The following is a 27,635-nucleotide window of genomic DNA, read 5'->3' on the forward strand; positions in this document are numbered from 1 at the left end:
CCTGTTCTATGATGCATGTTCCGTGATGTCACAATCAGCTTGGAATGGGGTGTCTAGCATGCATTTGCTGACAGCCACTTGAGGGAGACACACATCAGGAGATGCAGCATATCGGAGGTCTTCGATGCCTTTCCAGCAAATGCACACCACCAGCTGCTGGTCTGGACACAAAACAATACCCACAATTGAAGGCTCAAAATGCCCAACTACAGGATTAATGTAAGTAGTGAATTTAGGAATGAATTTAGAAGTAGGAAATTAAGTTAGTTCACAAGTACATTCAAATTCCGATCTAAAGTCTAGGTAGGCCTCACGTCCTGGCAGCCCCCAGCATTTAAAAATGCCTTGATTAGAGGTAGGGAATTAAATGTAGATAAGAAGTAGACACAAAATAACACTCCACAGAGCAATTATCAGGTGTCTTTATCAATTGTTGCATTTAAAAAATCAAGCAATTAGGGAACACAATGTTGCGACAATGTAACCCTATTTGCAAAATAGTACTAAATAAGTTTGTCGATGTAAGACATTTGCAAAGGCGCAAACAAAACACGCTGGAAAATGCAACTGAATCTGTTTTTGGAGGTTAGAATAGATGCAGGATCAAGTAGCTCAATGGGTAGGGTGTTTGATTAGAATTCAACAGGTTATAGATTTGAATCCTGGGTATGATAGTTTGAGGTGTTATTTAATAAAGTATGTTTATATATTAGTCACACATGGCTTACTTTTACAAATGGCATGTCATCAGTTAGTGCTGACTGCTGATATGCCATTTGCACAAACACGCCATGTGTGACTGTATATGCATTTAAGGAGGGCACCCCGGCAATACCACAAACCATTGAGTGTCAAGTATACTAGATATATCTTCATATCTCATGTGCTTTCTCTGAGACCAATCTTGTTATGCCCCTTCCCCACAAGGCATGCGCCTTTTGTCCATATTGCAAAAATGGGGAGGGGAGGGGGGGGCATATAATTCTCTGTCACAGGGCACCAAAAAGTCTAGTTATGGCTCTGGTATGCATTATGTAATCTGGCAGACCATATCTCCAACACTGGCTGGTTGGAATAGAAATCCGGTTATCTATGTGAGCAAATGACCATCAACGATTTACTCTCAAACACTAGAAAATGGACAAACATGGTCCCCTAAACAAATTGGTTAAATTTTGGGTTTAACCAATTTGTGTAATGACCATTTTTGACCACTTTTCTAGTGTTTGGGAGCAAATGGTTAATTGACATTTGCTACTATACATTACCAGATTTTCATTCCATCCATCCGGACTGGATAGATAGCCTGACAGATAATTGTGTAGTGTACGCCCAGGATAACTGTCAGTTGTGCTTTCTTTTATGACGGCACATAAATGGGTGGGCAGATCCAGAGCAAGGACTGCCCACTCATGCATAGTTGTCAACTGATGTGAAGTTCCAGGGGGCAATCTCAGTTATAAAGAAAAGTATCTGGAAATTGTCCCTAGTTTAAAAAAAAAATAAAAAAAAAATTGATCAACTCCATTTATTTAGTATGATATCCCAGCAGTCAGAACAACATACTTTATTAAATAACACATCTCAAACTACCATACCCAGGATTCAAACCTATAACCTGTTGAATTCTAATCAAACACCCTACCTATTGAGCTATTTGATCCTGCATAAAAATTGTGAACATTATATGAAGCTATTGGTACTTTGCAAAAAAAAAGTATCAGCATTACAACGCAGCAGATCCATGCAGTTTGCAGCCACACACTACATGTATCTGCTCAGCCACAATGCTGATTATTTCTTCACAAAGTACAAGGTGAGCTCCAAACAGAATTCTCTAGCTTAGAATTATACCTTTCTATGCCAAACCTAGAAGTCGGGCCCCCCACCCTGGGATCCCCCAGAGGGAGGCCTGCACCGTCATGCGGCAGGCTTGTCCGTTTTGGAAGCAGGCTGATGGGCAGCCCAGGCTTGCTTCAGTCTGGGCTTGGCAGGTCTGGAAGCATGAGCTTGCTTTGGGTATGCCTGACCTTGGGTACGCTTTACCTGAGGGATGAAAGGGCCAAGGGAAAGTACTTTTAGCCTTCTGCGTGGTAGGAGTCATACGAGGTAGGCAAGCTGTTTTAGCAGTAGCCAGATCAGCTACAATCTTATTGAGGTCTTCTCCAAAGAGAGTGTCTCCCTTGAAAGGAAGCACCTCCAGGGTTTTCTTGGAATCCATATCCACCGACCAGGATCTCAACCAGCTGTATAAAGTATTACCTTGGAACTGGCTCTCCACTCCCCATTATCTGGTTATCATGGCTTCCTCCGCCAGTGTCCAGACTCGCTTGCTGAAGCTCGGCCACTTCTTCCTAGCAGCAGGCTCCTGGATCACTGGGCAGCAGAGGTGCTTGGGAGCCGGAAGGGGGCGGAGCAATCAGGCAGGCAGTTGCAGTGCTGCCCAGCTATCTGTGGTGTGAGAAGAAGCAGGGGCACCCCACCGCTGGCAGTGCTGCAGCTAGCGGTGGTGGCAGCGGCGAGGCTGCTGGGCTGGGTCTTGAAAAAGGTGGAAAGAAGGGTGTTACGGCATGGAATGTACAAACTGCGAGACCCTGCTGGTAGCGCCTTTGTCTATTTAGTAGGAAGGGCACGTAACAGCCGGGGGGCAATGGAGGAAGCCCCTTTAGGGCTGGAGCCCCTTCAGGGCTGGAGCCCGGCGGCAACTGACTCCGTTGTCTCTGGCAGTTCTGCCCCTGGACTAGAGGAATGGTCAAGAACATGGCAACATTTAATGCCAAAAAATGCAAAATCATTACACACGTGCAAAAATGCAAAGGCTAACTATAATATTAAGGGCATTATAATGGCAAGAGGAAAGCTATCTAAGTATTACTATTTCAGGTGAGCAATGTAACAAAGCAATAGGAAAGGCAAGTCAGATGCTTGTTTGCATAGGTTAAAGAACCAGTAGCAGAAAAAAGTAATACAGGTTGAGTATCCCATATCCAAATATTCCGAAATACGGAATATTCCGAAATACGGACTTTTTTGAGTGAGACTGAGATAGTGAAACCTTTGTTTTTTGATGGCTCAGTGTACACAAACTTTGTTTAATACTCAAAGTTATTAAAAATATTGTATTAAATGAACTTCAGACTGTGTGTATAAGGTGTATATGACACATGAATGAATTCTGTGAATGTACACACACTTTGTTTAATGCACAAAGTTATAAAAAATATTGGCTAAAATGACCTTCAGGCTGTGTGTATAAGGTGTATATGAAACATAAATGCATTCTGTGCTTAGATTTAGGTCCCATCACCATAATATCTCGTTATGGTATGCAATTATTCCAAAATACAGAAAAATCCGATATCCAAAATTCCTCTGGTCCCAAGCATTTTGGATAAGGGATACTCAACCTGTAATGCAGCTGTATAGGTCCTTGGTACAGCCACATTTAGAATCCTGTGTTCAGTTCCAGAAGCCATATCTCCAGAAGGCTGTAAATACATTAGGGCAACTAAAATTGTGCATGGCCTACATCACAAAACTTACCTGGAAATACTAAAAAATGTTGATGTGTATAGTTTGGAGAAGGGAAGAGGGAACATACAGTAATAGAAACATTTAAATATATAGGGAGGAATGTAATAGGGTGTGAGAATCAGAAAGTGAGAGATTTTGTGTTTTTTCCTGTTGTTTTTTTTTTTTTTATTGTTTGTTTTTTAAAGTGGCAATCCTTTACATGGCAAAACCAGGTTGATATTTGCCATGTAAAGGATTGCCACCGTGGGCATGTGTAGAAGGGGCACTGCTACTGTTGGCATTATGTGTGTAAGCTGCACTGATATGGTGGTTATGTGTATAAAGGGCACTGCGACTGTGGGTATTATTATTATTATTATTATTATTACATGCGGTGTAATGACAATAAGATAGTGCTACTGTGTGGCGTATTTTTATTTGGGGTGCTATTGTGTGGCCATGCCCCTTCCTTGTGATACCACACCTTCTTTTTTTAAGGAGCGCACTGTCCCTTTATTAAGTATTGGAGAGAGGGCCCAAATTAATAGTTTGCAGGGAGGCGCCAAACACCCTAGCACTGGCCCTTTGGTAGGGGACAGGATTTGCTTCTGCTTGTGCACATATGTTATGATTGCCAGCCAACAGCACTGGTTTTGCCTATAACACTAACTATAAATATTTTGAATTGGTCCTGGACCACCAATCCAAGGCACCCCTGCAAGTGTCCTGAGGCACCCCAGGGTGCAGTTTGAGAACCACTGGTCTAGTGAGTACCCAGGATAATTATTGTAGCTGGTCTGCGGGTAACAGCTCTCAGATCCACTTCTAGAAAAAATGCAGCAATGTAATTTGAGTGACAAACTGCAGAGATGAACCCTTTCTGTGACTGCTGCACAGGGATCACACAAACTCTATTCATAGGGCTGACTTCACTTAGGGGAGATGTTCTCACCCCGCAAAGAAGTGCGAGTATATACCGCACTTACGGTACCATTGGATTTACAGATATTTTCTTGCAATACACTATGGGGGTCATTCTGAGTTGATTGCTCGCTAGCAGTTTTTAGCAGCCATGCAAACGCATTGTCGCTGCCCACTGGAGAGTGTATATTCACTTTGGAGAAGTGCGAACACTTGAGCAGCAGAGCGCCTGCAAAATCGTTTCAAAATAAGACCAGCACTGTAGTTACACTTCGTGTGCGTTGATTCTAACAACCGAGGGACGGCTTTTGATGTCACACACCCATCCAGCGAATGCCCAGCCACGTCTGCATTTCTTCTGCCACGCCTGCATTTTTCCAAGCACTCCCTGAAAACGGTCAGTTGACACCCAGAAACGCCCTCTTTCTGTCAATCTCCTTGTGGCCTGTTCTGTGATTGGATTAATCGCTAGAACTAGTGCAAAACCACAATGGACTTTGTACCCGTACGATGCGCATGCACATTACGGAGCATGCGCATGCACAGATTAGCCATTTTTTTTCAACTGATTGCTACGCAGCGAACAACGGCAGCAAGCGATCAACTCAGAATGACCCCCTATATACATAGAAACATGGATTTTTACTGCAGGAATTATGGTTAGTTTAGGGGTATCGGTTAGGGTCAACAGAGGTGTAGCTAGGGGTCCAAGCGCCCCTGGCAAAGTAAGGGACTGGCGCCCCCCCTTTCGATAAAGCATTGCAGTCCATTGGCGGTTACCATGTTGGAGCCACAGCAACTGACCCCCTCCCCCACACGCTGCCCTACATCATCGGCTGGGATTCACTGTTGGTGTGAAGCCACTGGGAACATTCTGGTAGCATTAGCAGCAGTCTGTGTCATAGATAGGGAAGGCAGAAGGTTAACTAGCTAATAGCAGTCTGTTGGCAGCAGAGGCTGGGCGGGGGGCTGAGAATGAGCCAACGCTGATCAGTGTCCAGTCTGCTCAGACAAAAATATTTTGTGATCAGGGCTGGTTCTAGACCAAAGGAGCCAATGGCAAAAATTTCCTTTGGCACCCCCCCCCCACACACACACACACATACACACACACACACACCAAAAAAGAACATATCCCAGTTTAACATAACGCTATGTGGTGCAAGGTGTGGAGCTGGTCACTTGTATCAGACCTCTGACATTTGCCTTTTCACCCATATTGCATACTTTTTCTTGCAGGTTGTGTCTTAATTCAAGAAGTGTTCTAAGTACTTCAGCTTAGTATCTTTACTGACCCCTCTTTACCCCACACTACATAACTGACCCCTCTATACCCTACACTACATCACTGACCTTTCTATAACCATCACTGCATTACTGACCCCTCTATACAGTACACTGACCTCTATATACCTGCTAGTACATCCCTGATGCCTATATTCCCTAAGCTAAATCCCTGACGCCTCTATTCCCTACGCTACATCCCTGACGCCTCTATTCCCTATGCTACATCCCTGACGCCTCTATACCCTACGCTACATCCGTGATGCCTCTATTCCCTACGCTACATTCCTGATGCCTCTATAACCTACGCTACATCCCTGACGCCTCTATACCCTACGCTACATCCCTGACGCCTCTATACAGTACAATGCATTACTGATCCCTCTAGACCATACATCCTCATTACATCAGAGAGATAGTGAAACACTGGAAAAAATAAGGATAAAGTGGACTACAGAAACTGATGCTCTAAACAAAGGAGAGAGAGAGAAAAGCACAAGGGAAAGTGGGCAATCGGAACACCATAGAGAGAGGAGAGATAGAAATGCCTGAAAAAGTAAAGGGGGTTGGGTATGGCATCCGGCGCTCGGGATTCCAGCAGTCACATGATACCTAATCCTAATCCTAACCCTCTGGGGGGGTGGCGGATAGTGCTAACCCTCAGGGGGTGGCAGCTAGGACTAACCCCCCCCCCTCCTAGTGCCTTCCCTAACACCCCCTCCCCCGGTCCTAACCCTCCCTCCAATACTCGCCTTCGGGATGTTGGCTGTCTGTGTGCCGGCACCAGTCTCCCAAGTGGTGTCAGGATTCCAACATCGGTCAAATGACCGCCGGTATACCGTCTGCCGGGATGGTAAATGTATCCTGAGGACAGGTAGTGAGTGTGGAGGGATAGGTGGTTCAGTAAAATGTAACAGCTCAAACTGCGATCATTCACTGATAAATTGATTTATAGCTCTCCCTTTTTAACCATTGCAGTCATAAAAGCAATGGCCCTCATTCCGAGTCGTTCGCTCGGTATTTTTCATCGCATCGCAATGAAAATCCGCTTAGTACGCATGCGCAATATTCGCACTGCGACTGCGCCAAGTAATTTAACAATGAAGATAGTATTTTTACTCACGGCTTTTTCATCGCTCCGGCGATCGTAATGTGATTGACAGGAAATGGGTGTTACTGGGCGGAAACACGGCGTTTTATGGGCGTGTGGCTGAAAACGCTACCGTTTCCGGAAAAAATGCAGGAGTGGCCGGAGAAACGGGGGAGTGGTTGGGCGAACGCTGGGTGTGTTTGTGACGTCAAACCAGGAACGACAAGCACTGAACTGATCGCACAGGCAGAGTAAGTGTGGAGCTACTCTAAAACTGCTAAGTAGTTTGTGATCGCAATATTGCGAATACATCGGTCGCAATTTTAAGATGCTAAGATACACTCCCAGTAGGCGGCGGCTTAGCGTGTGTAACTCTGCTAAATTCGCCTTGCGACCGATCAACTCGGAATGAGGGCCAATGTTTTTTAAACTTTTAAATAAAGCTTGTTAGCATCCCCAGCACACTGTATATGCTGGGAGATGTAGTTCTCAATATGAAAACATTTAATTAGTGTATGAACTCTACTTCCCCAACTGAAACCTCTCACAAACACTAGAGATGAGCGGGTTCGGTTTCTCTGAATCCGAACCCGCACGAACTTCATGTTTTTTTTCACGGGTCCGAGCGACTCGGATCTTCCCGCCTTGCTCGGTTAACCCGAGCGCGCCCGAACGTCATCATGACGCTGTCGGATTCTCGCGAGGCTCGGATTCTATCGCGAGACTCGGATTCTATATAAGGAGCCGCGCGTCGCCGCCATTTTCACACGTGCATTGAGATTGATAGGGAGAGGACGTGGCTGGCGTCCTCTCCGTTTAGAATTAGAATAGATTAGAGAGACTAATTTTGGGGAGCATTAGGAGTACTCAGTAGTGTACAGTGCAGAGTTTTGCTGATAGTGACCAGTGACCACCACTTTTATTTATAATCCGTTCTCTGCCTGAAAAAAGCGATACACAGCACACAGTGACTCAGTCACATACATACCATATCTGTGTGCACTGCTCAGGCTCAGGCCAGTGTGCTGCATCATCTTATTATATATCTGTCTGACTGCTCAGCTCACACAGCTTATAATTGTGGGGGAGACTGGGGAGCACTACTGCAGTGCCAGTTATAGGTTATAGCAGGAGCCAGGAGTACATAATATTATATTAAAATTAAACAGTGCACACTTTTGCTGCAGGAGTGCCACTGCCAGTGTGACTAGTGACCAGTGACCTGACCACCAGTATATAATATTAGTAGTATACTATCTCTTTATCAACCAGTCTATATTAGCAGCAGACACAGTACAGTGCGGTAGTTCACGGCTGTGGCTACCTCTGTGTCGGCACTCGGCAGCCCGTCCATAATTGTATATACCAGTGACCTAACCGTGGTTTTTTTTTCTTTCTTTATACATACATACTAGTTACGAGTATACTATCTCTTTATCAACCAGTCTATATATTAGCAGCAGACACAGTACAGTGCGGTAGTTCACGGCTGTGGCTACCTCTGTGTCGGCACTCGGCAGCCCGTCCATAATTGTATATACCAGTGACCTAACCGTGGTTTTTTTTTCTTTCTTTATACATACATACTAGTTACGAGTATACTATCTCTTTATCAACCAGTCTATATATTAGCAGCAGACACAGTACAGTGCGGTAGTTCACGGCTGTGGCTACCTCTGTGTCGGCACTCCGCAGCCCGTCCATAATTGTATATACCAGTGACCTAACCGTGGTTTTTTTTTCTTTCTTTATACATACATACTAGTTACGAGTATACTATCTCTTTATCAACCAGTCTATATATTAGCAGCAGACACAGTACAGTGCGGTAGTTCACGGCTGTGGCTACCTCTGTGTCGGCACTCGGCAGCCCGTCCATAATTGTATATACCAGTGACCTAACCGTGGTTTTTTTTTCTTTCTTTATACATACATACTAGTTACGAGTATACTATCTCTTTATCAACCAGTCTATATATTAGCAGCAGACACAGTACAGTGCGGTAGTTCACGGCTGTGGCTACCTCTGTGTCGGCACTCCGCAGCCCGTCCATAATTGTATATACCAGTGACCTAACCGTGGTTTTTTTTTCTTTCTTTATACATACATACTAGTTACGAGTATACTATCTCTTTATCAACCAGTCTATATATTAGCAGCAGACACAGTACAGTGCGGTAGTTCACGGCTGTGGCTACCTCTGTGTCGGCACTCGGCAGCCCGTCCATAATTGTATATACCAGTGACCTAACCGTGGTTTTTTTTTCTTTCTTTATACATACATACTAGTTACGAGTATACTATCTCTTTATCAACCAGTCTATATATTAGCAGCAGACACAGTACAGTGCGGTAGTTCACGGCTGTGGCTACCTCTGTGTCGGCACTCGGCAGCCCGTCCATAATTGTATATACCAGTGACCTAACCGTGGTTTTTTTTTCTTTCTTTATACATACATACTAGTTACGAGTATACTATCTCTTTATCAACCAGTCTATATATTAGCAGCAGACACAGTACAGTGCGGTAGTTCACGGCTGTGGCTACCTCTGTGTCGGCACTCCGCAGCCCGTCCATAATTGTATATACCAGTGACCTAACCGTGGTTTTTTTTTCTTTCTTTATACATACATACTAGTTACGAGTATACTATCTCTTTATCAACCAGTCTATATATTAGCAGCAGACACAGTACAGTGCGGTAGTTCACGGCTGTGGCTACCTCTGTGTCGGCACTCGGCAGCCCGTCCATAATTGTATATACCAGTGACCTAACCGTGGTTTTTTTTTCTTTCTTTATACATACATACTAGTTACGAGTATACTATCTCTTTATCAACCAGTCTATATATTAGCAGCAGACACAGTACAGTGCGGTAGTTCACGGCTGTGGCTACCTCTGTGTCGGCACTCCGCAGCCCGTCCATAATTGTATATACCAGTGACCTAACCGTGGTTTTTTTTTCTTTCTTTATACATACATACTAGTTACGAGTATACTATCTCTTTATCAACCAGTCTATATATTAGCAGCAGACACAGTACAGTGCGGTAGTTCACGGCTGTGGCTACCTCTGTGTCGGCACTCGGCAGCCCGTCCATAATTGTATATACCAGTGACCTAACCGTGGTTTTTTTTTCTTTCTTTATACATACATACTAGTTACGAGTATACTATCTCTTTATCAACCAGTCTATATATTAGCAGCAGACACAGTACAGTGCGGTAGTTCACGGCTGTGGCTACCTCTGTGTCGGCACTCCGCAGCCCGTCCATAATTGTATATACCAGTTACCTAACCGTGGTTTTTTTTTCTTTCTTTATACATACATACTAGTTACGAGTATACTATCTCTTTATCAACCAGTCTATATATTAGCAGCAGACACAGTACAGTGCGGTAGTTCACGGCTGTGGCTACCTCTGTGTCGGCACTCCGCAGCCCGTCCATAATTGTATATACCAGTGACCTAACCGTGGTTTTTTTTTCTTTCTTTATACATACATACTAGTTACGAGTATACTATCTCTTTATCAACCAGTCTATATATTAGCAGCAGACACAGTACAGTGCGGTAGTTCACGGCTGTGGCTACCTCTGTGTCGGCACTCGGCAGCCCGTCCATAATTGTATATACCAGTGACCTAACCGTGGTTTTTTTTTCTTTCTTTATACATACATACTAGTTACGAGTATACTATCTCTTTATCAACCAGTCTATATATTAGCAGCAGACACAGTACAGTGCGGTAGTTCACGGCTGTGGCTACCTCTGTGTCGGCACTCCGCAGCCCGTCCATAATTGTATATACCAGTGACCTAACCGTGGTTTTTTTTTCTTTCTTTATACATACATACTAGTTACGAGTATACTATCTCTTTATCAACCAGTCTATATATTAGCAGCAGACACAGTACAGTGCGGTAGTTCACGGCTGTGGCTACCTCTGTGTCGGCACTCGGCAGCCCGTCCATAATTGTATATACCACCTAACCGTGGTTTTTTTTTCTTTCTTTATACATACATACTAGTTACGAGTATACTATCTCTTTATCAACCAGTCTATATATTAGCAGCAGACACAGTACAGTGCGGTAGTTCACGGCTGTGGCTACCTCTGTGTCGGCACTCGGCAGCCCGTCCATAATTGTATATACCACCTAACCGTGGTTTTTTTTTCTTTCTTTATACATACATACTAGTTACGAGTATACTATCTCTTTATCAACCAGTCTATATATTAGCAGCAGACACAGTACAGTGCGGTAGTTCACGGCTGTGGCTACCTCTGTGTCGGCACTCGGCAGCCCGTCCATAATTGTATATACCACCTAACCGTGGTTTTTTTTTCTTTCTTTATACATACATACTAGTTACGAGTATACTATCTCTTTATCAACCAGTCTATATATTAGCAGCAGACACAGTACAGTGCGGTAGTTCACGGCTGTGGCTACCTCTGTGTCGGCACTCGGCAGCCCGTCCATAATTGTATATACCACCTAACCGTGTTTTTTTTTTTCTTTCTTTATACATACATACTAGTTACGAGTATACTATCTCTTTATCAACCAGTCTATATATTAGCAGCAGACACAGTACAGTGCGGTAGTTCACGGCTGTGGCTACCTCTGTGTCGGCACTCGGCAGCCCATCCATAATTGTATACTAGTATCCAATCCATCCATCTCCATTGTTTACCTGAGGTGCCTTTTAGTTGTGCCTATTAAAATATGGAGAACAAAAATGTTGAGGTTCCAAAATTAGGGAAAGATCAAGATCCACTTCCACCTCGTGCTGAAGCTGCTGCCACTAGTCATGGCCGAGACGATGAAATGCCAGCAACGTCGTCTGCCAAGGCCGATGCCCAATGGCATAGTACAGAGCATGTCAAAACCAAAACACCAAATATCAGTAAAAAAAGGACTCCAAAACCTAAAATAAAATTGTCGGAGGAGAAGCGTAAACTTGCCAATATGCCATTTACCACACGGAGTGGCAAGGAACGGCTGAGGCCCTGGCCTATGTTCATGGCTAGTGGTTCAGCTTCACATGAGGATGGAAGCACTCAGCCTCTCGCTAGAAAACTGAAAAGACTCAAGCTGGCAAAAGCACCGCAAAGAACTGTGCGTTCTTTGAAATCCCAAATCCACAAGGAGAGTCCAATTGTGTCGGTTGCGATGCCTGACCTTCCCAACACTGGACGTGAAGAGCATGCGCCTTCCACCATTTGCACGCCCCCTGCAAGTGCTGGAAGGAGCACCCGCAGTCCAGTTCCTGATAGTCAGATTGAAGATGTCAGTGTTGAAGTACACCAGGATGAGGAGGATATGGGTGTTGCTGGCGCTGGGGAGGAAATTGACCAGGAGGATTCTGATGGTGAGGTGGTTTGTTTAAGTCAGGCACCCGGGGAGACACCTGTTGTCCGTGGGAGGAATATGGCCGTTGACATGCCAGGTGAAAATACCAAAAAAATCAGCTCTTCGGTGTGGAGGTATTTCACCAGAAATGCGGACAACAGGTGTCAAGCCGTGTGTTCCCTTTGTCAAGCTGTAATAAGTAGGGGTAAGGACGTTAACCACCTCGGAACATCCTCCCTTATACGTCACCTGCAGCGCATTCATAATAAGTCAGTGACAAGTTCAAAAACTTTGGGTGACAGCGGAAGCAGTCCACTGACCAGTAAATCCCTTCCTCTTGTAACCAAGCTCACGCAAACTACCCCACCAACTCCCTCAGTGTCAATTTCCTCCTTCCCCAGGAATGCCAATAGTCCTGCAGGCCATGTCACTGGCAATTCTGACGAGTCCTCTCCTGCCTGGGATTCCTCCGATGCATCCTTGCGTGTAACGCCTACTGCTGCTGGCGCTGCTGTTGTTGCCGCTGGGAGTCGATGGTCATCCCAGAGGGGAAGTCGTAAGCCCACTTGTACTACTTCCAGTAAGCAATTGACTGTTCAACAGTCCTTTGCGAGGAAGATGAAATATCACAGCAGTCATCCTACTGCAAAGCGGATAACTGAGTCCTTGACAACTATGTTGGTGTTAGACGTGCGTCCGGTATCCGCCGTTAGTTCACAGGGAACTAGACAATTTATTGAGGCAGTGTGCCCCCGTTACCAAATACCATCTAGGTTCCACTTCTCTAGGCAGGCGATACCGAGAATGTACACGGACGTCAGAAAAAGACTCACCAGTGTCCTAAAAAATGCAGTTGTACCCAATGTCCACTTAACCACGGACATGTGGACAAGTGGAGCAGGGCAGGGTCAGGACTATATGACTGTGACAGCCCACTGGGTAGATGTATGGACTCCCGCCGCAAGAACAGCAGCGGCGGCACCAGTAGCAGCATCTCGCAAACGCCAACTCTTTCCTAGGCAGGCTACGCTTTGTATCACCGCTTTCCAGAATACGCACACAGCTGAAAACCTCTTACGGCAACTGAGGAAGATCATCGCGGAATGGCTTACCCCAATTGGACTCTCCTGTGGATTTGTGGCATCGGACAACGCCAGCAATATTGTGTGTGCATTAAATATGGGCAAATTCCAGCACGTCCCATGTTTTGCACATACCTTGAATTTGGTGGTGCAGAATTTTTTAAAAAACGACAGGGGCGTGCAAGAGATGCTGTCGGTGGCCAGAAAAATTGCGGGACACTTTCGGCGTACATGCACCACGTACAGAAGACTGGAGCACCACCAAAAACTACTGAACCTGCCCTGCCATCATCTGAAGCAAGAAGTGGTAACTAGAGATGAGCGCCTGAAATTTTTCGGGTTTTGTGTTTTGGTTTTGGGTTCGGTTCCACGGCCGTGTTTTGGGTTCGAACGCGTTTTGGCAAAACCTCACCGAATTTTTTTTGTCGGATTCGGGTGTGTTTTGGATTCGGGTGTTTTTTTCCAAAAACACTAAAAAACAGCTTAAATCATAGAATTTGGGGGTCATTTTGATCCCAAAGTATTATTAACCTCAAAAACCATAATTTACACTCATTTTCAGTCTATTCTGAATACCTCACACCTCACAATATTATTTTTAGTCCTAAAATTTGCACCGAGGTCGCTGTGTGAGTAAGATAAGCGACCCTAGTGGCCGACACAAACACCGGGCCCATCTAGGAGTGGCACTGCAGTGTCACGCAGGATGTCCCTTCCAAAAAACCCTCCCCAAACAGCACATGACGCAAAGAAAAAAAGAGGCGCAATGAGGTAGCTGTGTGAGTAAGATTAGCGACCCTAGTGGCCGACACAAACACCGGGCCCATCTAGGAGTGGCACTGCAGTGTCACGCAGGATGTCCCTTCCAAAAAACCCTCCCCAAACAGCACATGACGCAAAGAAAAAAAGAGGCGCAATGAGGTAGCTGTGTGAGTAAGATTAGCGACCCTAGTGGCCGACACAAACACCGGGCCCATCTAGGAGTGGCACTGCAGTGTCACGCAGGATGTCCCTTCCAAAAAACCCTCCCCAAACAGCACATGACGCAAAGAAAAAAAGAGGCGCAATGAGGTAGCTGACTGTGTGAGTAAGATTAGCGACCCTAGTGGCCGACACAAACACCGGGCCCATCTAGGAGTGGCACTGCAGTGTCACGCAGGATGTCCCTTCCAAAAAACCCTCCCCAAACAGCACATGACGCAAAGAAAAAAAGAGGCGCAATGAGGTAGCTGTGTGAGTAAGATTAGCGACCCTAGTGGCCGACACAAACACCGGGCCCATCTAGGAGTGGCACTGCAGTGTCACGCAGGATGGCCCTTCCAAAAAACCCTCCCCAAACAGCACATGACGCAAAGAAAAAAAGAGGCGCAATGAGGTAGCTGTGTGAGTAAGATTAGCGACCCTAGTGGCCGACACAAACAACGGGCACATCTAGGAGTGGCACTGCAGTGTCACGCAGGATGTCCCTTCCAAAAAACCCTCCCCAAACAGCACATGACGCAAAGAAAAAAAGAGGCGCAATGAGGTAGCTGTGTGAGTAAGATTAGCGACCCTAGTGGCCGACACAAACACCGGGCCCATCTAGGAGTGGCACTGCAGTGTCACACAGGATGTCCCTTCCAAAAAACCCTCCCCAAACAGCACATGACGCAAAGAAAAAAAGAGGCGCAATGAGGTAGCTGTGTGAGTAAGATTAGCGACCCTAGTGGCCGACACAAACACCGGGCCCATCTAGGAGTGGCACTGCAGTGTCACGCAGGATGTCCCTTCCAAAAAACCCTCCCCAAACAGCACATGACGCAAAGAAAAAAAGAGGCGCAATGAGGTAGCTGTGTGAGTAAGATTAGCGACCCTAGTGGCCGACACAAACACCGGGCCCATCTAGGAGTGGCACTGCAGTGTCACGCAGGATGTCCCTTCCAAAAAACCCTCCCCAATCAGCACATTATGCAAAGAAAAAGAAAAGAAAAAAGAGGTGCAAGATGGAATTATCCTTGGGCCCTCCCACCCACCCTTATGTTGTATAAACAAAACAGGACATGCACACTTTAACCAACCCATCATTTCAGTGACAGGGTCTGCCACACGACTGTGACTGATATGACGGGTTGGTTTGGACCCCCCCCCAAAAAAGAAGCAATTAATCTCTCCTTGCACAAACTGGCTCTACAGAGGCAAGATGTCCACCTCATCTTCACCCTCCGATATATCACCGTGTACATCCCCCTCCTCACAGATTATCAATTCGTCCCCACTGGAATCCACCATCTCAGCTCCCTGTGTACTTTGTGGAGGCAATTGCTGCTGGTCAATGTCTCCGCGGAGGAATTGATTATAATTCATTTTAATGAACATCATCTTCTCCACATTTTCTGGATGTAACCTCGTACGCCGATTGCTGACAAGGTGAGCGGCGGCACTAAACACTCTTTCGGAGTACACACTTGTGGGAGGGCAACTTAGGTAGAATAAAGCCAGTTTGTGCAAGGGCCTCCAAATTGCCTCTTTTTCCTGCCAGTATAAGTACGGACTGTGTGACGTGCCTACTTGGATGCGGTCACTCATATAATCCTCCACCATTCTATCAATGTTGAGAGAATCATATGCAGTGACAGTAGACGACATGTCCGTAATCGTTGTCAGGTCCTTCAGTCCGGACCAGATGTCAGCATCAGCAGTCGCTCCAGACTGCCCTGCATCACCGCCAGCGGGTGGGCTCGGAATTCTGAGCCTTTTCCTCGCACCCCCAGTTGCGGGAGAATGTGAAGGAGGAGATGTTGACAGGTCGCGTTCCGCTTGACTTGACAATTTTGTCACCAGCAGGTCTTTCAACCCCAGCAGACCTGTGTCTGCCGGAAAGAGAGATCCAAGGTAGGCTTTAAATCTAGGATCGAGCACGGTGGCCAAAATGTAGTGCTCTGATTTCAACAGATTGACCACCCGTGAATCCTTGTTAAGCGAATTAAGGGCTGCATCCACAAGTCCCACATGCCTAGCGGAATCGCTCCGTGTTAGCTCCTCCTTCAATGCCTCCAGCTTCTTCTGCAAAAGCCTGATGAGGGGAATGACCTGACTCAGGCTGGCAGTGTCTGAACTGACTTCACGTGTGGCAAGTTCAAAGGGCATCAGAACCTTGCACAACGTTGAAATCATTCTCCACTGCACTTGAGACAGGTGCATTCCACCTACTATATCGTGCTCAATTGTATAGGCTTGAATGGCCTTTTGCTGCTCCTCCAACCTCTGAAGCATATAGAGGGTTGAATTCCACCTCGTTACCACTTCTTGCTTCAGATGATGGCAGGGCAGGTTCAGTAGTTTTTGGTGGTGCTCCAGTTTTCTGTACGTGGTGCCTGTACGCCGAAAGTGTCCCGCAATTCTTCTGGCCACCGACAGCATCTCTTGCACGCCCCTGTCGTTTTTTAAAAAATTCTGCACCACCAAATTCAAGGTATGTGCAAAACATGGGACGTGCTGGAATTGGCCCAGATTTAATGCACACACAATATTGCTGGCGTTGTCCGATGCCACAAATCCACAGGAGAGTCCAATTGGGGTAAGCCATTCCGCGATGATCTTCCTCAGTTGCCGTAAGAGGTTTTCAGCTGTGTGCGTATTCTGGAAAGCGGTGATACAAAGCGTAGCCTGCCTAGGAAAGAGTTGGCGTTTGCGAGATGCTGCTACTGGTGCCGCCGCTGCTGTTCTTGCGGCGGGAGTCCATACATCTACCCAGTGGGCTGTCACAGTCATATAGTCCTGACCCTGCCCTGCTCCACTTGTCCACATGTCCGTGGTTAAGTGGACATTGGGTACAGCTGCATTTTTTAGGACACTGGTGACTCTTTTTCTGAGGTCTGTGTACATTTTCGGTATCGCCTGCCTAGAGAAATGGAACCTAGATGGTATTTGGTACCGGGGACACAGTACCTCCAACAAGTCTCTAGTTGGCTCTGCAGTAATGATGGATACCGGAACCACGTTTCTCACCACCCAGGATGCCAAGGCCTCAGTTATCCGCTTTGCAGTAGGATGACTGCTGTGATATTTCATCTTCCTCGCAAAGGACTGTTGAACAGTCAATTGCTTACTGGAAGTAGTACAAGTGGGCTTACGACTTCCCCTCTGGGATGACCATCGACTCCCAGCGGCAACAACAGCAGCGCCAGCAGCAGTAGGCGTTACACGCAAGGATGCATCGGAGGAATCCCAGGCAGGAGAGGACTCGTCAGAATTGCCAGTGACATGGCCTGCAGGACTATTGGCATTCCTGGGGAAGGAGGAAATTGACACTGAGGGAGTTAGTGGGGTGGTTTGCGTGAGCTTGGTTACAAGAGGAAGGGATTTACTGGTCAGTGGACTGCTTCCGCTGTCACCCAAAGTTTTTGAACTTGTCACTGACTTATTATGAATGCGCTGCAGGTGACGTATAAGGGAGGATGTTCCGAGGTGGTTAACGTCCTTACCCCTACTTATTACAGCTTGACAAAGGGAACACACGGCTTGACACCTGTTGTCCGCATTTCTGGTGAAATACCTCCACACCGAAGAGCTGATTTTTTTGGTATTTTCACCTGGCATGTCAACGGCCATATTCCTCCCACGGACAACAGGTGTCTCCCCGGGTGCCTGACTTAAACAAACCACCTCACCATCAGAATCCTCCTGGTCAATTTCCTCCCCAGCGCCAGCAACACCCATATCCTCCTCATCCTGGTGTACTTCAACACTGACATCTTCAATCTGACTATCAGGAACTGGACTGCGGGTGCTCCTTCCAGCACTTGCAGGGGGCGTGCAAATGGTGGAAGGCGCATGCTCTTCACGTCCAGTGTTGGGAAGGTCAGGCATCGCAACCGACACAATTGGACTCTCCTTGTGGATTTGGGATTTCAAAGAACGCACAGTTCTTTGCGGTGCTTTTGCCAGCTTGAGTCTTTTCAGTTTTCTAGCGAGAGGCTGAGTGCTTCCATCCTCATGTGAAGCTGAACCACTAGCCATGAACATAGGCCAGGGCCTCAGCCGTTCCTTGCCACTCCGTGTGGTAAATGGCATATTGGCAAGTTTACGCTTCTCTTCCGACAATTTTATTTTAGGTTTTGGAGTCCTTTTTTTACTGATATTTGGTGTTTTGGTTTTGACATGCTCTGTACTATGCCATTGGGCATCGGCCTTGGCAGACGACGTTGCTGGCATTTCATCGTCTCGGCCATGACTAGTGGCAGCAGCTTCAGCACGAGGTGGAAGTGGATCTTGATCTTTCCCTAATTTTGGAACCTCAACATTTTTGTTCTCCATATTTTAATAGGCACAACTAAAAGGCACCTCAGGTAAACAATGGAGATGGATGGATTGGATACTAGTATACAATTATGGACGGGCTGCCGAGTGCCGACACAGAGGTAGCCACAGCCGTGAACTACCGCACTGTACTGTGTCTGCTGCTAATATATAGACTGGTTGATAAAGAGATAGTATACTCGTAACTAGTATGTATGTATAAAGAAAGAAAAAAAAAACCACGGTTAGGTGGTATATACAATTATGGACGGGCTGCCGAGTGCCGACACAGAGGTAGCCACAGCCGTGAACTACCGCACTGTACTGTGTCTGCTGCTAATATATAGACTGGTTGATAAAGAGATAGTATACTCGTAACTAGTATGTATGTATAAAGAAAGAAAAAAAAACCACGGTTAGGTCACTGGTATATACAATTATGGACGGGCTGCGGAGTGCCGACACAGAGGTAGCCACAGCCGTGAACTACCGCACTGTACTGTGTCTGCTGCTAATATATAGACTGGTTGATAAAGAGATAGTATACTCGTAACTAGTATGTATGTATAAAGAAAGAAAAAAAAACCACGGTTAGGTAACTGGTATATACAATTATGGACGGGCTGCGGAGTGCCGACACAGAGGTAGCCACAGCCGTGAACTACCGCACTGTACTGTGTCTGCTGCTAATATATAGACTGGTTGATAAAGAGATAGTATACTCGTAACTAGTATGTATGTATAAAGAAAGAAAAAAAAACCACGGTTAGGTCACTGGTATATACAATTATGGACGGGCTGCCGAGTGCCGACACAGAGGTAGCCACAGCCGTGAACTACCGCACTGTACTGTGTCTGCTGCTAATATATAGACTGGTTGATAAAGAGATAGTATACTCGTAACTAGTATGTATGTATAAAGAAAGAAAAAAAAACCACGGTTAGGTCACTGGTATATACAATTATGGACGGGCTGCGGAGTGCCGACACAGAGGTAGCCACAGCCGTGAACTACCGCACTGTACTGTGTCTGCTGCTAATATATAGACTGGTTGATAAAGAGATAGTATACTCGTAACTAGTATGTATGTATAAAGAAAGAAAAAAAAACCACGGTTAGGTCACTGGTATATACAATTATGGACGGGCTGCCGAGTGCCGACACAGAGGTAGCCACAGCCGTGAACTACCGCACTGTACTGTGTCTGCTGCTAATATATAGACTGGTTGATAAAGAGATAGTATACTCGTAACTAGTATGTATGTATAAAGAAAGAAAAAAAAACCACGGTTAGGTCACTGGTATATACAATTATGGACGGGCTGCGGAGTGCCGACACAGAGGTAGCCACAGCCGTGAACTACCGCACTGTACTGTGTCTGCTGCTAATATATAGACTGGTTGATAAAGAGATAGTATACTCGTAACTAGTATGTATGTATAAAGAAAGAAAAAAAAACCACGGTTAGGTCACTGGTATATACAATTATGGACGGGCTGCCGAGTGCCGACACAGAGGTAGCCACAGCCGTGAACTACCGCACTGTACTGTGTCTGCTGCTAATATATAGACTGGTTGATAAAGAGATAGTATACTCGTAACTAGTATGTATGTATAAAGAAAGAAAAAAAAACCACGGTTAGGTCACTGGTATATACAATTATGGACGGGCTGCCGAGTGCCGACACAGAGGTAGCCACAGCCGTGAACTACCGCACTGTACTGTGTCTGCTGCTAATATAGACTGGTTGATAAAGAGATAGTATACTACTAATATTATATACTGGTGGTCAGGTCACTGGTCACTAGTCACACTGGCAGTGGCACTCCTGCAGCAAAAGTGTGCACTGTTTAATTTTAATATAATATTATGTACTCCTGGCTCCTGCTATAACCTATAACTGGCACTGCAGTAGTGCTCCCCAGTCTCCCCCACAATTATAAGCTGTGTGAGCTGAGCAGTCAGACAGATATATAATAAGATGATGCAGCACACTGGCCTGAGCCTGAGCAGTGCACACAGATATGGTATGTATGTGACTGAGTCACTGTGTGCTGTGTATCGCTTTTTTCAGGCAGAGAACGGATTATAAATAAAAGTGGTGGTCACTGGTCACTATCAGCAAAACTCTGCACTGTACACTACTGAGTACTCCTAATGCTCCCCAAAATTAGTAAATCAAGTGTCTAAACGGAGAGGACGCCAGCCACGTCCTCTCCCTATCAATCTCAATGCACGTGTGAAAATGGCGGCGACGCGCGGCTCCTTATATAGAATCCGAGTCTCGCGATAGAATCCGAGCCTCGCGAGAATCCGACAGCGTCATGATGACGTTCGGGCGCGCTCGGGTTAACCGAGCAAGGCGGGAAGATCCGAGTCGCTCGGACCCGTGAAAAAAAACATGAAGTTCGTGCGGGTTCGGATTCAGAGAAACCGAACCCGCTCATCTCTAGTGGTAACGAGGTGGAATTCAACCCTCTATATGCTTCAGAGGTTGGAGGAGCAGCAAAAGGCCATTCAAGCCTATACAATTGAGCACGATATAGTAGGTGGAATGCACCTGTCTCAAGTGCAGTGGAGAATGATTTCAACGTTGTGCAAGGTTCTGATGCCCTTTGAACTTGCCACACGTGAAGTCAGTTCAGACACTGCCAGCCTGAGTCAGGTCATTCCCCTCATCAGGCTTTTGCAGAAGAAGCTGGAGGCATTGAAGGAGGAGCTAACACGGAGCGATTCCGCTAGGCATGTGGGACTTGTGGATGCAGCCCTTAATTCGCTTAACAAGGATTCACGGGTGGTCAATCTGTTGAAATCAGAGCACTACATTTTGGCCACCGTGCTCGATCCTAGATTTAAAGCCTACCTTGGATCTCTCTTTCCGGCAGACACAGGTCTGCTGGGGTTGAAAGACCTGCTGGTGACAAAATTGTCAAGTCAAGCGGAACGCGACCTGTCAACATCTCCTCCTTCACATTCTCCCGCAACTGGGGGTGCGAGGAAAAGGCTCACAATTCCGAGCCCACCCGCTGGCGGTGATGCAGGGCAGTCTGGAGCGACTGCTGATGCTGACATCTGGTCCGGACTGAAGGACCTGACAACGATTACGGACATGTCGTCTACTGTCACTGCATATGATTCTCTCAACATTGATAGAATGGTGGAGGATTATATGAGTGACCGCATCCAAGTAGGCACGTCACACAGTCCGTACTTATACTGGCAGGAAAAAGAGGCAATTTGGAGGCCCTTGCACAAACTGGCTTTATTCTACCTAAGTTGCCCTCCCACAAGTGTGTACTCCGAAAGAGTGTTTAGTGCCGCCGCTCACCTTGTCAGCAATCGGCGTACGAGGTTACATCCAGAAAATGTGGAGAAGATGATGTTCATTAAAATGAATTATAATCAATTCCTCCGCGGAGACATTGACCAGCAGCAATTGCCTCCACAAAGTACACAGGGAGCTGAGATGGTGGATTCCAGTGGGGACGAATTGATAATCTGTGAGGAGGGGGATGTACACGGTGATATATCGGAGGGTGAAGATGAGGTGGACATCTTGCCTCTGTAGAGCCAGTTTGTGCAAGGAGAGATTAATTGCTTCTTTTTTGGGGGGGGTCCAAACCAACCCGTCATATCAGTCACAGTCGTGTGGCAGACCCTGTCACTGAAATGATGGGTTGGTTAAAGTGTGCATGTCCTGTTTTGTTTATACAACATAAAGGTGGGTGGGAGGGCCCAAGGACAATTCCATCTTGCACCTCTTTTTTCTTTTCTTTTTCTTTGCATCATGTGCTGATTGGGGAGGGTTTTTTGGAAGGGACATCCTGCGTGACACTGCAGTGCCACTCCTAGATGGGCCCGGTGTTTGTGTCGGCCACTAGGGTCGCTAATCTTACTCACACAGTCAGCTACCTCATTGCGCCTCTTTTTTTCTTTGCGTCATGTGCTGTTTGGGGAGGGTTTTTTGGAAGGGACATCCTGCGTGACACTGCAGTGCCACTCCTAGATGGGCCCGGTGTTTGTGTCGGCCACTAGGGTCGCTAATCTTACTCACACAGTCAGCTACCTCATTGCGCCTCTTTTTTTCTTTGCGTCATGTGCTGTTTGGGGAGGGTTTTTTGGAAGGGACATCCTGCGTGACACTGCAGTGCCACTCCTACATGGGCCCGGTGTTTGTGTCGGCCACTAGGGTCGCTTATCTTACTCACACAGCGACCTCGGTGCAAATTTTAGGACTAAAAATAATATTGTGAGGTGTGAGGTATTCAGAATAGACTGAAAATGAGTGTAAATTATGGTTTTTGAGGTTAATAATACTTTGGGATCAAAATGACCCCCAAATTCTATGATTTAAGCTGTTTTTTAGTGTTTTTGGAAAAAAACACCCGAATCCAAAACACACCCGAATCCGACAAAAAAAATTCGGTGAGGTTTTGCCAAAACGCGTTCGAACCCAAAACACGGCCGCGGAACCGAACCCAAAACCAAAACACAAAACCCGAAAAATTTCAGGCGCTCATCTCTAACAAACACACACTCCTAAATCTAGTACACACACACACACACATTTCCCCAGTACTGACAACTCTCATCACTTCCACACACTGACAACTCCCTCCTGCTCCTCTCCCCACTGACACTGACAGCTCCCTCACAGTCACACACATCCTCCACCCCCCCACCCCCCCACCCCACACACACACTGATAGCACACATGCACAAATCCCCCCCTCCTCGACACTAACTGTCACGGACTGCTTGGGCAGCAGGGGGCAGGCTCTGACTTGAAGTGCTGAAATTCAACAGCTCTCTCGAACTTGCAAGGCATGGCTGTGCAGCTGTCTCCAGCCATCTCCTTGCCCACTGTGTAATTTGTGGCGTTCTCTGATGTTCCCCGCTCTGCCTCTACAACCGGCACATAATGTACAGCAGTGGTGACTCCTGAGTATGGGCCTGGAGAACTCCGCCTACCGGGGGGTAGGGATTAATAATTTCAAAGGGGCAGAGCTAGGAGTGAAGCAGTGGACAGCAGTTGAGGGGCGTTTCAAACTGTAACAGGGTTGGGACAATTTCAGTATCCTTCCCTCACCGTCTAATTGGTCAGTCCCACGCTGATTGCCATAGCGCCCTTTCGAGACTGCAGAACTCTATCCCTTAGCCACGGTTGGCACAGCTGGATGGTGCCCCTGGCAAGTGCCATCCTGGCCAAGGGGTAGATACGCCCCTGAGGGTCAGGGCCAGCAACAGAAATCTCGGGGCCCAGTACACTGATATCTCTGGGGCCCCCTCAACCCCCCCTTAACTTGGCAGAGGGATCTTTAAAAAAAAAATGGAGCCTTTGACTAGAGATGAGCGGGTTCGGTTTCTCTGAATCCGAACCCGCACGAACTTCATGTTTTTTTTCACGGGTCCGAGCGACTCGGATCTTCCCGCCTTGCTCGGTTAACCCGAGCGCGCCCGAACGTCATCATGACGCTGTCGGATTCTCGCGAGACTTGGATTCTATATAAGGAGCCGCGCGTCGCCGCCATTTTCACACGTGCATTGAGATTGATAGGGAGAGGACGTGGCTGGCGTCCTCTCCATTTAGATTAGGAGAGAGAGAGAGAGATTGACCTGAGGCAGATACTGTAGAAGAGAGTGCAGAGTTTAGTGACTGACCACAGTGACCACCAGCAGTGCAGTTGTTTTATTTAATATATCCGTTCTCTGCCTGAAAAAAACGGTACACACAGTGACTCAGTCACATACCATATCTGTGTGCACTGCTCAGCCCAGTGTGCTGCATGCCTGCATCATCTATGTATATATTATATATCTGACTGTGCTCAGCTCACACAGCTTATAATTGTGGGGGAGACTGGGGAGCACTGCAGTGCCAGTTATAGGTTATAGCAGGAGCCAGGAGTACAAGACAGTCACATACCATATCTGTGTGCACTGCTCAGCCCAGTGTGCTGCATCATCTATGTATATATTATATATCTGACTGTGCTCAGCTCACACAGCTTATAATTGTGGGGGAGACTGGGGAGCACTGCAGTGCCAGTTATAGGTTATAGCAGGAGCCAGGAGTACATATTATATTAAAATTAAACAGTGCACACTTTTGCTGCAGGAGTGCCACTGCCAGTGTGACTGACCAGTGACCTGACCACACTGACCACCAGTATAGTTAGTAGTATACTATATTGTGATTGCCTGAAAAAGTTAAACACTCGTCGTGTGACTTCACTTGTGTGGTGTTTTTTTTTTTATTCTATAAAAAACTCATTCTGCTGACAGACAGTGTCCAGCAGGTCCGTCATTATATAATATATATACCTGTCCGGCTGCAGTAGTGATATATATATATATTTTTATATCATTATTTATCATCCAGTCGCAGCAGACACAGTACGGTAGTTCACGGCTGTAGCTACCTCTGTGTCGGCACTCGGCAGTCCATCCATAATTGTATACCACCTACCCGTGGTTTTTTTTTCTTTCTTCTTTATACATACATACTACTACATCTCTTTATCAACCAGTCTATATTAGCAGCAGACACAGTACAGTACGGTAGTTCACGGCTGTGGCTACCTCTGTGTCGGCACTCGGCAGTCCGTCCATAATTGTATACCACCTACCTGTGGTTTTTTTTTCTTTCTTCTTCATACATACATACTACGACATCTCTTTATCAACCAGTCTATATTAGCAGCAGACACAGTACAGTACGGTAGTTCACGGCTGTGGCTACCTCTGTGTCGGCACTCGGCAGTCCGTCCATAATTGTATACCACCTAACCGTGGTTTTTTTTTCTTTCTTCTTCATACATACATACTACGACATCTCTTTATCAACCAGTCTATATTAGCAGCAGACACAGTACAGTACGGTAGTTCACGGCTGTGGCTACCTCTGTGTCGGCACTCGGCAGTCCGTCCTGTCAAAGTCAGAAAAATATCTCTATGCACACTACCATATTTGCACCTCACACAGGTCCGTGCTGCGCATGCGTACGCTCTCCCGTACGTGCGCATACTCACAGTCGCGGGCACCCGCAGGCGCATGGTATGCGTATTTACGGTAGAGTTTATGTGGTTGTAGCGTGCGACTCAATCGTAACATATTTTCAGTAATAATGTATTTTGTAGATCATGGTCCCTTTGATAGATTCTGAAAGTTTGGTTAATATAGAATGTTTATGAACAGAGGAATCCCTCTTTGTTTGATACGAAGGGTCAGACAGGAGTAATACAGTGGTGTTTAGTATCCATCGGAAGAATATTTAATTAGAAATATTCCGGTGTTGGTTTGAAGCAGATCAATCGCTCGTGCGAATAGTTATGGACATAAGTTTATGAACATTTACTTTATTTGCACTTTATTACCCATGCGGCGGGAAACCCAGTTTCCCTCCCACCTGAGCAGTTGGAAATAGTCACAGCCCACCTGTATGAATCAACCTATGACCTTTTGTTATAATGCGAAGCCGAATTCCTGTGTCCAATGAACAATGAGATTGTAGGGACCATTGAATTGTATTGTGTGTGGGGCATAAATAGGCAGGCCGACCGTATCCAGTTCTCTCTCTTCAACGGTTCTCATTGCTGATAATCGGGAGCTGGATATCGAGGCGCATGCGATCGTTTCCCTTTGTGCGTAAGTTTTCTCCGTAATCATATTGTTTACTGTGAGCCATCTCTCTCTCTCTCTCTCTCTACTCTTTCTCTCGTATTTTCCTTTAATTGTATTGTATTGTATTTCCTGTGTAGTTTATCTGGTTAGTTGGTTTATGTCATATTGTAGTGTATGCTTTGTACTGTGATTCTTTTTGCAAGTATAATAGTCATAATACATATAATAGGTTTCGGAACCTAAGCCCAGGTATCTGTGTATTCTTTATAGTGTTAAGTATTCTCTGAGCGTCGGTGACGCTCAAGCAGCTTTGTAGTTAATCAGGTTACACCAGGTTGCACTTACACTCTGTCTCTACACTAAGGTATACTGTGTATCTCACTGTTAAAGGTATAGATATAAAGGTTTAACGTTGTGAGCGTCTGCATCGCTGGTGATCTCCTCGTGGTCCCGAGCGTCCGCTACGCTATAGCGAATCATTATGTTAGTCGGCAGCCAATAGCGTGCCTGCCTGTGATCACTGGGCCGTAAGCGAACGTGACGCTTGAGCGTCTCGACTACGGCTGAGCGATCGCTACGCAACTTGCGTACCCTTACGGTACTTCTTACGTAGATAGCGTACAGTGTTCTTAGACCTCTTAAAGTGATTTATATACGATAAATATTCAGCTTTATCAATTGGCGGCTCGCCCGTCCTTCACATATCTGCAGTAGGTAGATCAGCAGACATTATCCCTCAGCAAAGGGCGGGAGGTTGTATCCCTCGTAGTGCTGACAGGATAAGCGTCTGCTTCGCTTAGGTAAAGAGTGCTGAAGGAATCCGGGAACCGGAGGTAAGAACAAAACGCTAGTGTCTTTTAAAACTGTTTATTTTTCTGTCTTGCGTACACACGCACGCACACATATATATATCTGCATTTCTTTTTCTTTTTCATTTTCGTATATCACTCTCCTGTCTGCCAGTTTTTATAGTTGATAGAAGTGCTAAAAGAGAGTTGCCGTTATTTCATAGTTTAAGAGTAAAGGTAATATAGTTAAAAGATAGACAAACACACAGTTTCGCCTGGGAGATAAGGCGAAGTCAGTGTGTTTGTGTGGTAGATGATCAAGGATCATCTACATTGATAAAAGTATAAATTGTGTTACGGTGGATCTTTGCTTTGCGTATACGTGTCTCTAACAAAGACTTGCGTACGCAATCCAAAGGCCGACGCACGCAGCGTACGTTACGCAATGGAGCGTCCGGTTACGCCCACGTAGCTCAAGTCACGATAAGTTGATTTTTAACGCAAAGCGATAAATAACGCAAAGCGATAAATAACGCGAGGCGAGAAATAACGCAAGTCTATTTTTGGGTGTCCGAAATTTAATTAACAGATCCTGCTCCTAATTGGTAACACACCTGATCTGAAGAAAAAATTTCTGCGCAGAAATAGAAATAGAAACAAAAGTGTACATGTGATGAGTGAGTGTTTT

The sequence above is a fragment of the Pseudophryne corroboree genome, unplaced genomic scaffold (genome assembly GCF_028390025.1).
Source record: "Pseudophryne corroboree isolate aPseCor3 unplaced genomic scaffold, aPseCor3.hap2 scaffold_231, whole genome shotgun sequence".
Taxonomy (NCBI): domain Eukaryota; kingdom Metazoa; phylum Chordata; class Amphibia; order Anura; family Myobatrachidae; genus Pseudophryne; species Pseudophryne corroboree.